The 16,373-nt window shown below is 41.2% G+C and overlaps 1 protein-coding gene and 1 long non-coding RNA gene across 3 annotated transcripts in view; one reads left to right on the forward strand and one right to left on the reverse strand.

Moving 5' to 3' along the window:
- Nucleotides 1–5,399, reverse strand: part of colq (collagen-like tail subunit (single strand of homotrimer) of asymmetric acetylcholinesterase) — a 115,994-nt gene extending 110,595 nt beyond the window's left edge. Inside the window, exon 1 of one of the 2 annotated variants that reach the window (XM_060825381.1) lies at nucleotides 5,054–5,399. The gene's annotated coding sequence lies outside the window, so the exon portion shown is untranslated. Of the gene's footprint in view, nucleotides 1–4,684; nucleotides 4,775–5,053 lie in introns of those variants that run through there. The other variant, XM_060825382.1, reaches the window with a different exon arrangement.
- Nucleotides 4,741–16,373, forward strand: part of LOC132815986 (uncharacterized) — a 52,481-nt gene continuing 40,848 nt past the window's right edge. Inside the window, exon 1 of the long non-coding RNA XR_009644729.1 lies at nucleotides 4,741–5,112. This is a non-coding gene — a long non-coding RNA (uncharacterized LOC132815986). The remainder of the gene's footprint in view (nucleotides 5,113–16,373) is intronic.

Raw genomic sequence — 16,373 nt, forward strand, 5'->3', positions numbered from 1 at the left:
ATTATACAGTGAGTAATACATGACCTGATTCCCTACAACCTGTCCACTACACAAGACACATGTGAGGAATGCGATGAATACTTCACACTCAAAGCTAAACACGATCCAAAACAAAGCATCCCATCCACCACCTTTAACACTCACACCCTGTCACAGGCATATACTACCACCAGTTTGTACAAACTACTCAACATACAGCAGCAACTTGCCAAGCCTCTCTTGACAATACTGTCAAGCCTACAATCTCTCTCACTTAGAAAGGCAAGGGCCACAGAAGAATGAGAACATCGCCATTTGCAAGTCCCTCCCCCCCACCCCAAACTACTATCGTCCTGACTTAAAATCACATCTCTCTTTCTTTAGTTTGAACAGCAAATATAGATACCATTATTTTGGGCCAATAGTCCAAGTAGTTAATTAATGGTTTTAAGAGTTTGTATCATTACCATTCCCAGAATTTTGTAATGTTTGTTCTTTCAAACTTTTTATTGTATAATTAACTTGTGATGTTATGTTTTCAAAAGGCTGGGATTCTTTGTGAGGTTCATGATTCAGTCAGTGCTTCCCCCAGTAGGTGACTCAAACCTGGGGAAAGCAGGAATCAGCACAGATCAGAGTTGGTCACTCCGCACTGTGCTGCAGAAAGCCAACCAAAGCTAAGAGGGTGTTTCGCCCTGTGACCTTGCAACATGTGCGAAAACAAGCAGTGAAGTTACAACCTAAATGGAAAAACAAGGTGGCAGATTTGTAAAGCCAAACCCTTCAGTCCTGTGTGAGGTGTCCACAGCTACAGCATGAGCAATGAGGTCTGAGAAAGGATTCCTCCTGGACAGGAGAAACATCTGTGAGTGCCCGCTTCAACCATTGCTTGAAGCAGAGAAGGACTGACCATGACCGGAGCAGTAAGGGTCGAACTGGAAGACTGTTTTCAGTGAGGAGTCATATTGAAAGTGTCCGATTGGTAGGGCAACAAGAACTGTTCAGAGGGTGTTTAGCATATTCAGACGTTGGAACTGCTCGTCTGAAATTCAAATACTGTGAGCCATGTAGCTTACCACCTTTTTCTCCTCTCTCTGTTAACTAACATCCAGCCCCCACTACTAATCTTTTGGTTTGTCTGCCAGGCTGGGGAGAAAAGGGGAGTTTTGCGCTAATATTCCAGGTAGTTAGTTAATGGTTTTAAAAATTTTAATCATTGCCATTCGTAGAATTTTGGAGTTAAAAATCACACAACACCACATTATAGTCCAATAGGTTTATTTGAAAGCATTAGCTTTTGGAGTAGAGTTCCATTATCAGGAGGCTGATAAAGGAGCAGCAATCTGAAAGCTAGGTTTCCAAATAAATCTGTTGGACTATAACCTAGTGTTGTGTGATTTTTAACTTTATCCACCCCAGTCTAACACTGTTTCTTGTTTATCAACTCTGTCATATCAAAGATCTCTAGCAAATCTGTCCAACATGATTTGCCTGTCATAAAACCAAGATGATTTTGTTTCAAATGTATTAAGGAAGAAAAAATAGGACATTTGGAGAAGCTTAACAGTAGACTTAACAATGATAGGTATTAGGGATAGTTGGCCTATAGTTTCTTGTTTCTGTCTCCCTCCCTTCTTGAACAGGGGTGACAAATTAGTAGTTTTCCATTCTGCTGGAATCCTCCCAAATGCAATGAATTCTGGATGATTTTGACCAGTGCCTCCACTGTCACCACAGCTATTTCCTTTAAAACCCTTTAATGCAGGTCATCAGTTCCTGACGACTTGTCTGCCTTTTCTCTCATTAGTTTATTAAATACTTTGCCCCGTGTGTTAGGGACTGTTACAAGATCTTTCATTTCATTAGTGCACTTGGTTGCCAGTTAGTTTTGGAATGGAGACTGAGATAAAATAGTACTTTAAATTATCTGTCATTTTCCTATTCACTACCATTGACTCATTCTGGGGAATGTAAGGGTCCCATACTTGATTTAGCTGTTCTCATTTTATAAATCCATAGAAGCTCTTGCTATTTCTTTTTGTATTTTTTGCCAATTTACTTTCATGATCAATTTTCTTCCTCTTTCTTTGCTAGCTTTTTAGGCACTGCTGGTTCCTTAAAAAAAATCCCAATTCTTTAGGTTATTGTGATTTTTTTGTGGCTTTATATGCATTTCCATTTTTGAAAGTCCTTCCTCTTGAGTGGAAGAAATGCTTGCTCAGCAGTTTGTTAAATGCCAGGCATTGCTTAGCCACTGAGTTCCTCCTTTGTTTACTTTCCCAGCCCAGTTCTTCATTCAATTATGCACCTATTAATTCCCTAGTGGAGTTACCACACTTAGTAGCATAACCCAAAAAAAGTTTTCACCCTTATTAACTCGAACTCCATTGAAAACAATGTCATCCATTGGATCTTAAGGCAATAATACTACTAATCATACAAAATAGAGTCATACAGTCATATAGCACGGAAATAGACCTTTCAATCCAACCAATCCATGCTGATCATAATCCCAAAGTAAACTAGTCCCACCTGCTTGCTCCTGGCCTATCCCTCTCCAAACCTTTCCCTATTCATATATTTATCCAAATGTCTTTTAAATGTTGTAACTGCACCTGCATTCACCACTTCCTCTGGAAGTTCATTCCACACACAAACCATTTTCTGTGTAAAAAAGTTTCCCTTCATGTCTCCTTAAAATCTTTCTCCCCACCTTAAACATATGCCCCCAGTCTTGAAATCCCCCACTATAAGGAAAAGACATCTGCCAATCACCTTATCCATATCCCTCATGGTTTTATAAATCTCTACAAAGTCGTCCCTCAACCTCCTATGCTCCAGTGAAAACAGTCCCAGTCTACCCAGCCTCTCCTTACAACTCAGACTCTCCATTCCCAGCAACACCTCGATAAGTCTTTTCTGAACCTGCTCCAGTTTAGAAATATCCTTCCTATAAGCAGGGCTCCTGAAGAAGGGCTCATGCCCGAAACGTCGATTCTCCTGCTCCTTGGATGCTGCCTGACCTGCTGCGCTTTTCCAGCAACACATTTTCAGCTCTGATCTCCAGCATTTGCAGTCCTCACTTTCTCCTATAGCAGGATGTATGCCACTTCTGTTAATTCTTAATGCTAGTTGCTAATGAAAATATCAGCCCTGCAAATCCTAAACTCCAACGAAGGAACTATAAATTCTAAAGCAAATAGAGGTCCCGCCCCGATTATTCCAATCTCCAATATAGATACCGCCCTTACTAACTGCAATCCATGAAGATAACCTCTTATTATTAGTATATTATGACAGAATAATTCTTTTGTCGAGTCTGAAGAGATGTTGTGGGGATTCACATTTGTTTCTCATTTATCGTGTTCCCCAGGGAAGTGGTTTCGCCCTGGGGTTGGCGCTCGAAGTGCCTGCTCCCTCTCAGAACGGACTCAGCACTTGTGCAGAATCAGGCCACTTCTTCAGGACTCCGGGAAATGCTGGAAATGTCATCTCTGTTCAAAAAAAAAGGTGCCTCCCCCAAGCCACAGGGATCGAGAGGGGGAGTCTGGACAGTCGCGTGTACAAAATGGGACTGAAATGGGAATGACTGAGTGGAGTTGAACCTTCGCAACTCTCCTGGCTGTGTCCCATTGGACGCAGCAGCCCATTGGCCATTGGATGGTGATGCTTACTGCTCTGACCAGAGATTCAAGCTCACCCCACCCCCACCCCTCCATCCCTCGATCCGAAAGGCTGCAACAGCAGAGATATTATCCCTTCACCCTGGGCAGTAATTCCTCTGCGAGCCGGAGACGGCGGAGCGGATGTTGCAGTGCCCGAGACAGCTTCACGGAGCCGGAGAGACTGCCTGAGAGCGACCCGGGGCCAGCGAGGGGCACCCTCCCCTCCTCACTCCCTCCTTCATGCCCTCACTTCCTCCCTCCCTCGCTCCCTCATGCCCCCACTGCATTCCTCACTCTATCCCTCACTCCCTCCTTCACTCCCTCACTGCATCCTTCCCGCCTTCCCTCTCTCCATCCTTCAGTCCATCCTTCACTCAGTCCACCCCTCACTCCCATCACACTGCATCGCCCTCACTGCCAGTCCATTCCCTCCCGCACACCCGCCTGCCTTTAGATAGCGCCTTTCGAGGGGCTCTGTTCATTTTGAATGGATACCAGCCCCTGCAGCAACAAGTAGACAATCTTTCCTGCAACCTCCTGCTCTGAGGTTGGGCGGCTAACCAGTCAGTACTCGAACCAGTCAGTACTCTAACCAGTCAGTACTCGAACCAGTCAGTACTCTAACCAGTCAGGCAGGGCCGGCTGTTCCTCACTTCCCTCAAGATCAAATCCCTGCGCTGACAACTTAAAGACACGACGCTGCCTTGAAGGGTTCTTCAAATGAAAATACTCACACAGGCGCTTTCTAAATGACACATATTCAAAATGTCAGAGGGCCCCCACGCTGCTGCCTTACCACAGAGCGTCTGTGTTACAGATATTTATCTCCCAGCTTGGTAACATTGCTCTGACTGACTTCAAAATAAATGGCTCGATCTTAGTCATTGGTTCTCCATTCTATATTTTTTTTGCCATCTCTATCATATGAAATTATAGAAAGAGGCTGCGTCTATTTAAATGATTTTCTGTACAGTACATCCAATTTCCAATGGTCTACACTGCCCAGTCACTGAAGAAGTACGTTCAACAATATGACTTACCTCTTTAAGTAGAAGTTACTACATTTGTTTATAGAGGTCTTCACTGACTGGTTTATGTTCGATCACAACGCTACAGATGTACCTCTAATGATGTATTCCGCAGTTGCATAGCAGCATTGAACAAATGGGCCCGAGTTGTATTTCAGGAATTGTATGTCTAACCCAGTTGTGGAAAGTTAAACCCTCACCCGAACCAGTGAAATAACGACAAGAATAAATAAGTCAATAGCGACACATTCTGGTATCCACCCTTTTGTTTTTGACTGCGGGTTTATAAAGCCTCTATTAATTAATCTCACTTGCCCTTCAATCTTCACATTGGGATTTTCAACAGAAACGGTACAACTAAGAAATATTCAGACCTCTTACCACTCAGCGACGCTCGATCAGTCTCCCAGAGAGGAATCTGCAGTCTAACACAGCATAAGGTAATTGATCTGTTCCACCACATAAATCTGATTTATTAAACCTCCTCATTTAATTCTGGAATTAATGGCAGTGTAATTAAGGAGAGAGCTATGCCACAGCATTACTTTCACTAATACTTAGTTAGACCAACGGAAGTTAAATCAATTTCTTCTCTCTTTCATTAAAAGCTGAAATCAATAAATAAGAGGCTCCGGACAAAACTCTGGACGAATTCAGAAAAGCTTCAGTGGTTAATGCAACATAAATAGCGATTGTACAGGACCGGCCAAGTACTTGGGAGTTGTACAGTAATGACATAGCGCCGTCTCATCCTGCAAACTTACATCTACCAACGAGTCAGCAAGTCATGCGTTTGATGTTCGGAATCTCAGTTTTAAGACAGCGATTGTGGACTCAATTTCTTGCGCGATAAGCTGCTTCCAAGAGCGGCTTTTGCTGGTTTTAAAAATAAATGAAAAGAACTGGTATATTTTCCAGAAAGCATTTGCTGTTACAAATCGAACCTAAATACAGACTGAAACCTCGGGGAAATTATGGAGTTAAAATGATTTTAAAGAAAGTTTGACCAGTTAACTGCAATTTAGTGGAGTTACCGATATAAATTATAACTTGAAAATACATTTCCAAAATTCTGAGTTGCTGCAGAGATAAACGATTAGCTACTCTGAATGTAAGTTGCAAACATTGCAATGAGTGCAATAGGTTGTCAGAATTGTTGGAAAACACGCATTAGCTAATTAACTGAAAGGATACGGGACCATTGATTTAATTACTTTGCAGTTCATATGAGAGCTTGTCACGATTATGACCAGATCAAAGCTGATGATAAAGAATACTTGATAAAGCAAGCAACGGTATTGGTAATTTTTTGTCCTCAAGCCAATAAAGAAGAATGTAGTGGAGACGTGGGGGGGGGGGAGCAGAGGGAAGGAAACATAATCCTCATTTCAGTTATAGGGGAAATGATGAGCCGGGGTACATAATGCTTACCGTGCATTCAAGTTTGGGTGTTCCCGGGATACATGCAGCACCAACCGGAAACAATGAAGTTGGATTTCCAAATCCTTCCAAATGTCAACACAAAGAAGATTTGTAGGCCATTGTTCTGCATTTTGGGATAGTTTTCGTATGGAACATAAATGCAGCAAATGGCAATGAACTTGCTGATCACTGTCAACTGATGGGGGACAAAATGGCAGCATTTTTATAAATAATGTCCTGCATGTACATTTAGGATAATTTAAATTTGGTTGTATTTTATTATATGGTGCTCCTGTTATAGCACTTTGCCTATATTTTCCACCCGTCATATTCCTAATAGGATTGCTTGTCTCATTCATCTGTCTGCCTTATGTGTATTTAGATTTAAAAGGGTATTCTTTAAGTTCACATTGATAATTAATAATCTGAAGGGGACAGGATTAAATTTCATATGCATACAGTAATAGAGACTATCTAAAGTTCTGCATCTGATTCACAGCAAATTGGATTTTGTAACCAGTATTTCTGGGAAGCAAGAACATACAGTAGCACTAATATAATACAAGCCTCCTTTCCACAGATAATTATGGAATTATGTCTTATTCTACATTTCAAGGCCCAACCTCTGTCTTCAAAATTTATCTCAGCAGTATAAGACAGTTGTATCAATGATCCATGAGCTTAATCTCTTTAGCTGTCCCCTTAAAATTAGTTTACACTCTGTGTAATTGAACTTGAAAATTGCTCTTTTCTTAAATTAGCATCTCAGTACTGGTGGATAAGCTTTTTTTTCAATGCATTCTTTCTACCATTTTCACAAAACTTATTGTTTCAGAATCAGGGAATATTCAGGGTTTCTTTTTATTGATATTGCTTTGAAACTGGCTGCTAATAAAGTTCAGAGAAGGGAATGACTGACTTTTCTCACTGTGGTGTGCTATTTGGATAGAACATGACATTTGAAGGCACCTACAAAGGTAGGCACAAATCTGTCAATACTTTTGGACCTGAACATTCTTTGCTTATCCATAATTTACTTATCCTGGGCAAGTCTGAGGGAGCCTCGTTTGACTGTTCTTGTCTCACTAGATTAACTGTGACTCTAGCTATGCTACCTACTCTACACTAATCATTAGATAACTGCAGGAACTGGGAAGGCTGGTCTGTGACTGTGATGGTCAGCACTTCCATAAATGTCAAGTTATAGTCCAACAGGTTTATTTGGAAGCACTAGCTTTCAGAGCGCTGCTCCTTCATCAGATGGTTGTGGAATATAAGATTGTAAAACACAGAATTTATAGCCAAAACTCTGTGTCTTATGATCTTATACTCCACAACCACCTGATGAAGGAGCAGCACTCCGAAAGCTAGTGCTGCCAAATAAACCTGTTGGACTATAACCTGGTGTTGTGTGATTTTTAACTTTGTACACACCAGCCCAACACCGACACCTCCAAATTATAAATGTCAATGCATCCAAATCAGCCACTGCTGTTCGTACATACTTACAAGAGCCATGCTTGTAAGGAGGAGGTATTATTTTATTTTCTCTGCAGTCAGGAAGCCACAGCTGGAGAAGGCATAAAAGTTTTACCCAAGAGTCAAACTTTTCAAGAATTCTGGCAGTATGGATCCTGGCTAGACTCACATACTTCCTGATGCAAAAACATCGCAATGTATGTATACTGTTTCTGCTGACTTAGTGTGCAGCCTATCCATTTGTCCCACTAGAATTTAGCTCTACATCGCTAATGCAATAAAAGACTGTGGTGGAAAAAGGAAGAAGAATATCTATATCCCTTGCAAGCCTAATCCCTGCGAGTACAGCCATTAAGTAATTTTCTGCTCTGATAATAGCAACTTGTGTAATTTCTTTTGGATGTTAGTGGTATGGTTTGGGGAGTAAAGTAGTGTTTGTAGAGTGATGTCTGGTACACATGCACAGTTTGAAAATAAAAACAAGCTCGTAGTTTTGAGATACCCATTTAGTTTATAACTCCAAGTTCACCATAAATGGAATTTTTATCCGTTGAAAGAAATCAATATCCCATGGTTTTGTGAAGGTAAAACTCACACCTTTAGTAGAGGGAAATGACAGAGATAGGTTTCAGGAAAAATTCTTAATCGACAAGAGGGAGAGAGGAAATTCTGAGAGGGAATTCCAGAGTTTATCACAGATGCAGCTGAAGGCACAGCCATTAATAGTGAAACGGTGGAAACCCAGGATGTCCAAGAGGCAGAATTGGAGGCAGAGAAATCTGGAGAATATTGTTCATGTAATATACGCAAGGTATATTGATCCCAAAAAAAACTATCAAGGTACTAACTTGGGGCCAGATTATTTTGACTCCAGCATTGTACACGAGAAAGGATCAATTAGTAACATTGTCGCATATGAGCATCTAAAGAAAAGTGACAGTAATATGATTTCTTTTGAACATGGTTTACTAAGCCTGAAAGTAGGCCCTTAAATGTAAACAAGAAAACCATGTAGATACAAGAGGCAAGTTGGTTAAGGTAGATCAAAAAACTAATAAAAGGATTATAATATTGTCAAAAGGAGTAATAAGAGAGTTTTAGAATTCAACAGAGGAGAACCAAGCAATTGATTTTTTTCTTTATTCATTCATAGGATGAGGGCATTGCTGGCCAGACAGCATTTATTGCCCAGAGGGCAATTACGAGTCAGCCAAATTGCTGTGGGTCTGGAATCACATATAGGCCAGACCAGGATGGCAGTTTTCTTCCCCTAAGCACATTAGTGAACCAGATGGGTTTTACCTGACAATCCATAATGGATTCATGGTCATTTGACTCTTAATTCCAGATATTTATTGAATTCAAAGTCCACCATCTGCTGTTACGGGATTTAAACCCGGGTCCTCGGAACATTATCTGGATTAACAATCCAGTGATAATACCACTAGGCCAACACCTCCCCCAATGAAATATGAAAAGAGAATGAGAGTAGACTGGCATGAGACATAAAAATAGGTAATCTATTAATGGGACTAGGTTGTAACAAAACTCTAAAGCCTCAATATTATGATTTTAAGAGAAGCAGCGCCAAGGAAAGTAAATGCATTCATTTTGATTTTCCAGTATTCCTTAGAATCCAAAATGATTCCCAATGATTGAAACATGCCAAACGTAGCGTTGCTATGGAAAAGAAGAGGAAGAGAAAAAGTGGAGATCTATCGACTAGAAGTAAATCATTTGTAGGCAAAATGCTATATTCTAATTAGAGGTGTGATAGGAAGACAAGAAAAATCATACATTTGTGCAGAGTCATCAAGGACTTATAGAAGAGAAGTCATGTTTGTCAAACCTTGACAGAGTTTTAAGGATGGATACAAGGGTAAAAAGTGGATGGACAATTTTTTGAATTTTCAAAATAAAATAATTCAATAATGTGCTGTACAACAAGTTATTAAATTGTTAAACCTCAATGAGAATTGGTAATGGATAGAAGAGAGATATAAATGAAGCTGTAGAAATATATGTGACATTTCCAGGTTGGCAGACTAAGGGATATCACAAAGTACTTGGTCTTCAATTAAGTACAATCTGCATTATTGATGTCGATTAAAAATTGAAGGGAATTTACTCAGATTTTCTAACAATAGGGAGTTAGGAGACAAAGTCGGAAAGATGCAAACAGATCACAGAGGGATAGAGACAGGTCGATTCATATGACATTCAGAGCATTGATCAGGGTGGAACTGGGGTTCTATCTACAATTGTGTTTCAATATGAAAAAGACTGATTCAGCCCTTTTCCCAATAATGTCCTTTACAGAAACTCAATCTTCACTGCAAGATTTCTTACTCAACTGATTTTCTGGACTTTTGGCAGATGTGGTGATCTGTATCTCAAAGACACATAAATACAGACTAATTCACTGACTGTTTGCAGCTCACCTACTTGGAATGCTGAAACAGCTTAAGAATTGTTTTAAGCTTTAATGGTCTGGAGATTTCTACCAAAGGCTATTACAGAAGCAAAAAACTGCCGTTGTACCATTATGGGTGTCTCTTCTTCTGAATTTGTCCTGCTTGTGGCCTGTGACCAACTATTCCTGTAGATCGTAAAACTCCGAGACAACTGAGTCATTTTGCTTACATTGCATGCTTTCTTGAAAAGGGGGTTCTCAGTTCAAAATTCCACACAACCTTGTAATTCTAGCTTTAAAAATATGACCTTCTCAGAACTGAAATCTTATTATTTTTTTCCTCCAATTTAAAATCCAAGTTTCCAATCAATAATATTATACACCTCAACACAACAAGCCTCAAAAAGTGCAAGGGTAACTTGAAGAGGCAACTACATTTCTTCATTCACTGATTATATTTCATTTTGACAGCAATGTTGCCTTAAACACAAGGGTTTCTTTTTCTAATAATCACATTCTATACATGTCCACATTAAGTACAAGTCATTTTTGTACATTTTTAATCTTCTCAAAGGATCTGCCATGGTATTGTATTTTCTGGTTAAATCAATAATCTAAATTTATATAACAGTTACATTAAACTCCAAGGCAACCAGTCTCAAATTCATGTCATGGAGACTCTAAAAAGAACTAGAGGTGCTTATAAACAACAATCTCTGCGAATTGGTAGATATGTTGAGTTCAAGATTATTTTTGGAGTAATTTCTCTCAATTGTGAACAGCACCCAATGTTTATTCTGCGTGTTTGCATCGCATTATCAATCCAAAATATAATTTCAAAGCAGGTCCCAATTCTCCTCTCCTTCCGAGAAATCGGATGGTGCCATTTCCCAGCACACAAATCACACGGATGAACTGGCTACAGAAACCTGCTGCTCGCTTCTCCTGGTCTTCAGACAAGACTGCTTTCAGCATAATTTCTCTGTATGCGCTGTGGGCACAATTGTCTTCTGTCTTTCATTCATGCAAGTTGGCATCACCAAGCAACCAGCTGCATGACATCACCATGGCTGCTTCCCTACCAACTCAGTCTGTCAAGGACTTCACTCTAGAGCTGAGGAATATTTGTGACTTGCGTTCTGCTGTCAGGTCACATTGCACTTAGATACATATACACATGTCACAGCTTCTTATGGCTCTTTCTCAACATTTACTCACTATCGTGGAAATTAAATGGACTCGACTCAACTATTAGCAAGAGTGAAGAAAAAGAGTTTTAATATATTAGTCTAACCTCTGTATTACAGAGGGGCACAATGCAGCTAGCAAAAGCAGCTAGCAAAGGCCCAGAGCATAATTCAAATGCTTGACTTATAATGTTTCTTATCATATTATCAAGGACAAAGACTATGCACACTTGAGTTGTTATTCGTTTTCATTCCTTTTGTTATTTGGACACAATGTCCTTCGTATCCCGCAGCCTTTGCTGAATTTTGACCACTCACAAGGCGAGGTTGAATGTTTACTAAATTCCGCAGAAACAGAAACAAGCTGTCTCCTTAACTGCAGAACTCAGCAAAAGCACTCTGTGAACTTGAGCACAGTATCAAATTTAGAAAGCATTTCTCTTTTTACAAATTTCACAGTAAATTGATTTCAGATTTCGCAGTAAATGTTAAATTTCCATTACATTTTCCCCCTTTTTGTCATTTTATGACAACAAGGACGACAAAAAATAGAGCCAGATTAAAAAAATCTACAGAGCCAGATAGCTAAACATCAGCGATCTTACCAGCTGTCTGTGTTGTAAGGAGCATTTGAATGGTTCCAGCCACTTCTTCGCTTTCCAGGTTTTCATCCTGAAGTCTTTCATCACTGTACAGTCTCCAGGTTTTAGATCGTGCAGCTTCCCTTCTGCTGGTTGTGTTGCTTTCACATGATTCTGTATTTCAGACAAAAGTGTAGAGAGTTTCATACAGTAACACAACATCTCATCCTCACAGTGGCCTGTTATCTGTCTTACCTTAGGTCTTGGGTCAATTCCTGTATTTGGTGACCTATCAAACAAAATCTCAAACGGGCTAAGATTAGCTTTTCCTCTCCTCCTAGATCTCATATACGTTAGCACAATCTGAAATGCCTTTGTCTATGTCACCTCTAGTTCCTTACAACATTTTGTCAATTTATTTTTTAAGATAGTATTTTCTCTTTCCACAGCCCCACCGCTCCCTTGGTTGCAGGCACAGTGTTGTCTCATGTTTATCCCCAGATAATCACTGACCGGCTATAGGGTATTATTTGATAAATGGTGTCTCATTGTCACTACTTGGCCTTTCAGGGATGCCCCTGTATCTACCAAAAAAGGTAACTGGTGTACCTTCCCCATATACCATAGAGGTAGGCATTGACTTATACGCATCATCATTGTAAAGAACATGTGGTCCACACTCTGCAAACTCAGTGCTCAATATGGGGGTGGGACTTGTCTCAGTGCCTGTAAGGTTAGTAGAAGAGATTAGCATAAATGAGTCTTCGTTGCCAAGCATAAGGGAAAGAGGCTTACCTGTACCTTGTGGGCTGCCCACCTCCACCTCAGCCTTCCCCTGTCAGTCACCCTGCTGTCCAGCCTCCAGGGCTGATTGAGACTGTCTGTGTGGGCACTGCCTCGCCCAGTGGTCCATTGCTCCGCAAACAAAGCACCCGCCAGATCTACCTCTGCCAGCACCTCTTCCACTCTCTTTTGCTGCAGCATTTCCCTCCAACGGCTGGGCAACCAGCTTTTTCGCTATTTCATCCTTCATTCCACTGATGAAGCTGTTCCTCAGATGTGCTTCATATGGCGTGATTTCTGCTGCCGTTATGTCTTTGGCTGGTCTCAGTCCACTATGGACATTATTGACTTCAGTGAGGTGCTTAAGGTGCTGGGACACTGTCTCATCTTCTTGTTGTTTACACATTGCTATTTTGGTCATGTCCATTCACACTGGGAATGCCTCTCTATAGACGGTTGCCAGCGCTGCAACAAAAGCATTAACGTCTCCGTTCTCTTCTGCTTGCGGGTTGGCTACCTTGGCATGGACATTTATAGCTGGCCAGTTATACTTCTCTTGGCCTTCTTGCTTCAATCTGTTGGGGGGAACGAGATGCTATCGGTGATTCAGCAGACCCTGAGGTGGGGGCCACTGACTTGGAACCTTCACCAGGCTGGTCTCGTAGGGGGGCTGTAGGCTTTGGAGGGCAGTCATCAAGGTCAGAATGTGAAACAGACCTAAGACACTGTATAACTTCGTTAGGTTGTATTTCCCGCATGCGTCTGCACGTGTGCTGGTGTTTGTATACGTATTTGATCTATCTTCTACTTGAGATTACCTTTCCCTGATATCATCCTCAGTCTTCCACATGTTATAAGCACTCCAATTCGCAGGTTCGATTTCTCCCTTCCATTTCTCCTTCTCTCTCTTCCTATCTCAACCTCAATATTTCCAGCTGTTTTCTACTAAAACTTCCTCCCTCTGGGAAATCACATTCCTTAATCCACAATTCTAACTGCTTTACTGATTCTGGACTGTAATTATTTTGCATGTATTGTATTTTTGGTTGACCTCTGTGGACCCTCTTTTTGTTTGCTCTTGCTGGAGTCTGTTTTTTTCAGTGTTCCTGGAAAAGTGTCCCTGGAAAAGTGTTCAACTCTCTCTCTCTCTCTCTCTTGCATTGGGCACGTCTGCCTCAATGCCTTGGTTTTCGTAAACCAAGAAACCACATACCCGGTACGTCTTTGGCGAGTCCAACTCAGCCAGTGGTGGCTCCAAGTCTAAAACCACCCCTACACTTGCTGTCTCTTAAACACTCTAGAGACGGCAATCCCCTTCCTTTGGGTTTTGCTAAAGTACCACACGAGAATTCACTGAACCCTTTTCCTGCTGTATTTACTCTCTTAGAATGAGTCTCTGTAGGATTACTTAAGCCACAACTCTTACCCCGACCTTATTTGATTCGAACCCATGGTGCTGGGGTGATCTACGGATTTCCCAGCCCTCTCACGCAAAGGGGCCAATTCACTCACTTTGGGTTCACCTAAGGGCTGTCATTGTGGTACATAGTTTCAGTGCATAAGCATTTCTGTTTTAACCCAAAGGATGCCAGTCTCTGGCTTGCATTGCTTTTTAATGCAGAAGGAGATGCAGACAGTTTGTCAAAGTACAGAACTCTGAACAATCAAGGATGTGGATATGTCACTGTATGGCACCATGCACATCAATATCAGGCCTCCAGCGTGTGCAGTAGTGAACACTGCATGTGCTTCAACCAGACAGCCATTTCTGGAAGCTAAATGGGTCTAAGAAGACTGTAGTCAGACAACAGTGCCACCACACAGTCAAAGGGTTCATCCGAAGTGCAATAGGGTTTTAGCCACCTTTACTTAGGCATTTTGTCCCATCAGAGTCCAGGGATCTATGCCCTTAATAGCCCAGGGATTGTGTCATGATCAGTCCTGCATATCCAGTGCAACTAGTCCAGGGATTACAGGCAGGTCACTCAGGGTTCTATCAGGGAGACGTCACTCTGAGCTGTGTTCAGTTAGAGCTGTCCTGTCAAGTCAGTCCAGGGAGTAGTTAGTCTTGGATGTCAGGGGATTTCTCAGCAGCTAGTTTGTGGAGACTTGGGGAAAGTGAGAAGCTCATCTGAGTTTGGAATTTATTGAACTGGATTAGTGCAAAGGTGATAATACTGGAAGGGGCAATTCAAGATGGAATGTTTGGATGTCATAAAGCAAGGAAGGGGAAGCTGTGTGAAGGAATATTTTTGTGCTCATTCTTGCCAATCAATCACAATTTATGTTGGATGGGTGGCATTACGGACTCCATGGTTACATGACTAATGCAATTGACCCTAGCAAGGCCTTGCATTCAAAGAATCATACCCTGCACCTCAAAGAGAAAGCCAGTAACTTATTCCACCCCCTCCACAAATGGAGCCAACCATTTTGGGGTAACTTCTTTCAATAGTGTGCAAACAAATGAAAATCATTTTGGATGCAACATGGGGAAAATGCATGGCAAATAGTGGCCATGGGCTCAACAGTTAAAATGGCAGTTATTTAAGGGGATCAACAGAAATGGGATGAAAGATTATCAGGGACAGCAAATGCAAAAGGGAACATGAAGATGGGGGGAATTAATCCTGTATTTTTCAGAGCCTGCAACAATCATTCACAAAGACATGAAACTGAAAACCTGCCATCTTTGAACCAAACGCAAATGTCCAAAAATGAGACAAAATGGCTGCCACTGTACGCGGAGGTAATATATAGGACCATAATAGGAAACTATGACTGCCCTCTCCAAACCTGGCTCCTTTGCAAAACCTTCAGACTGACATAGATTCGAGGTATCATGCTGCCCATGTTTCCACCAGGCGAGTGGAACTTGCCAAGGGTTTCCTTACGATGATGTTAGATGGTCTGCATGGTCTGGTGGAACCTTGCAGTGAAGTGTAGAGGGTGTTTGTGCATCTTGGTGGCATTCATGTCTTTCACATCTGGAGACAAAGAGAATGTCCTGGGCAGAGGAAATGGTGGAGGTGTGGGGTTGGTGGGAGAATGTCTTATGTCAACTTTCTGAGGATTAAAATGACCATGAGGATCAGGAATTTGACTGGGAGGGATATCCAAAATGCACCAGGGAGTGGGAGCTGCCAGACCCAAACTAATTGAAACTCACTTCCAGGATGAATGAGCCAAGGATGGATTTCCATTCATTGTTGGTTATATCACAGCTTTTCTCTTCTTCGTGCATAATATATGTGAATATGGTTATTTCTGTAGTCATTAAACTGTGCTGCCGTGGACTAAATGTCTTCTTATCCATGTGCATGTATGTTTAGTATCTTAGGTACACTTTCAGGTATTGATGCATTACAAGGTCTACTCAAAATAGGGACCAACTCTCAGTGAGGCAGCACATTAACATTGTTAATGTTAGGAGAGATCCTACAGTATCTGAGTGTTGTGCAGTAAAGTGTCTCATGATAGGCAGCAGGTTGGGAACAATCTTGAGGCACATCATTTTCACCCTTCCATTTTTTTTAGATTTCAATATTTCAGAGTTCACAGACTGTTAAATTGCACTGAAACACTTGCATTGATAAATTTCAGCCAGTTTTTAAAAGCTACTCTATATTTGCCAGTACCAGTTAATGGACAAGTCAACTTCTGTAAGAAATCATGCTTGTCCAATCCTTTCAATACAATCTTCCAGTCACAGTCTTACTAACCACGTTGACTGGTATTCATATTCCTAGCTGTAACTATCAAGACATTGTAACGTTAAAGTGCAAAACATCTTTTGGCCATTTCACTTCCTCAATCATCTTTTCATATGATGTGAA

This window comes from Hemiscyllium ocellatum, chromosome 5 (assembly GCF_020745735.1).
Source record: "Hemiscyllium ocellatum isolate sHemOce1 chromosome 5, sHemOce1.pat.X.cur, whole genome shotgun sequence".
Classification (NCBI taxonomy): Eukaryota; Metazoa; Chordata; class Chondrichthyes; order Orectolobiformes; family Hemiscylliidae; genus Hemiscyllium; species Hemiscyllium ocellatum.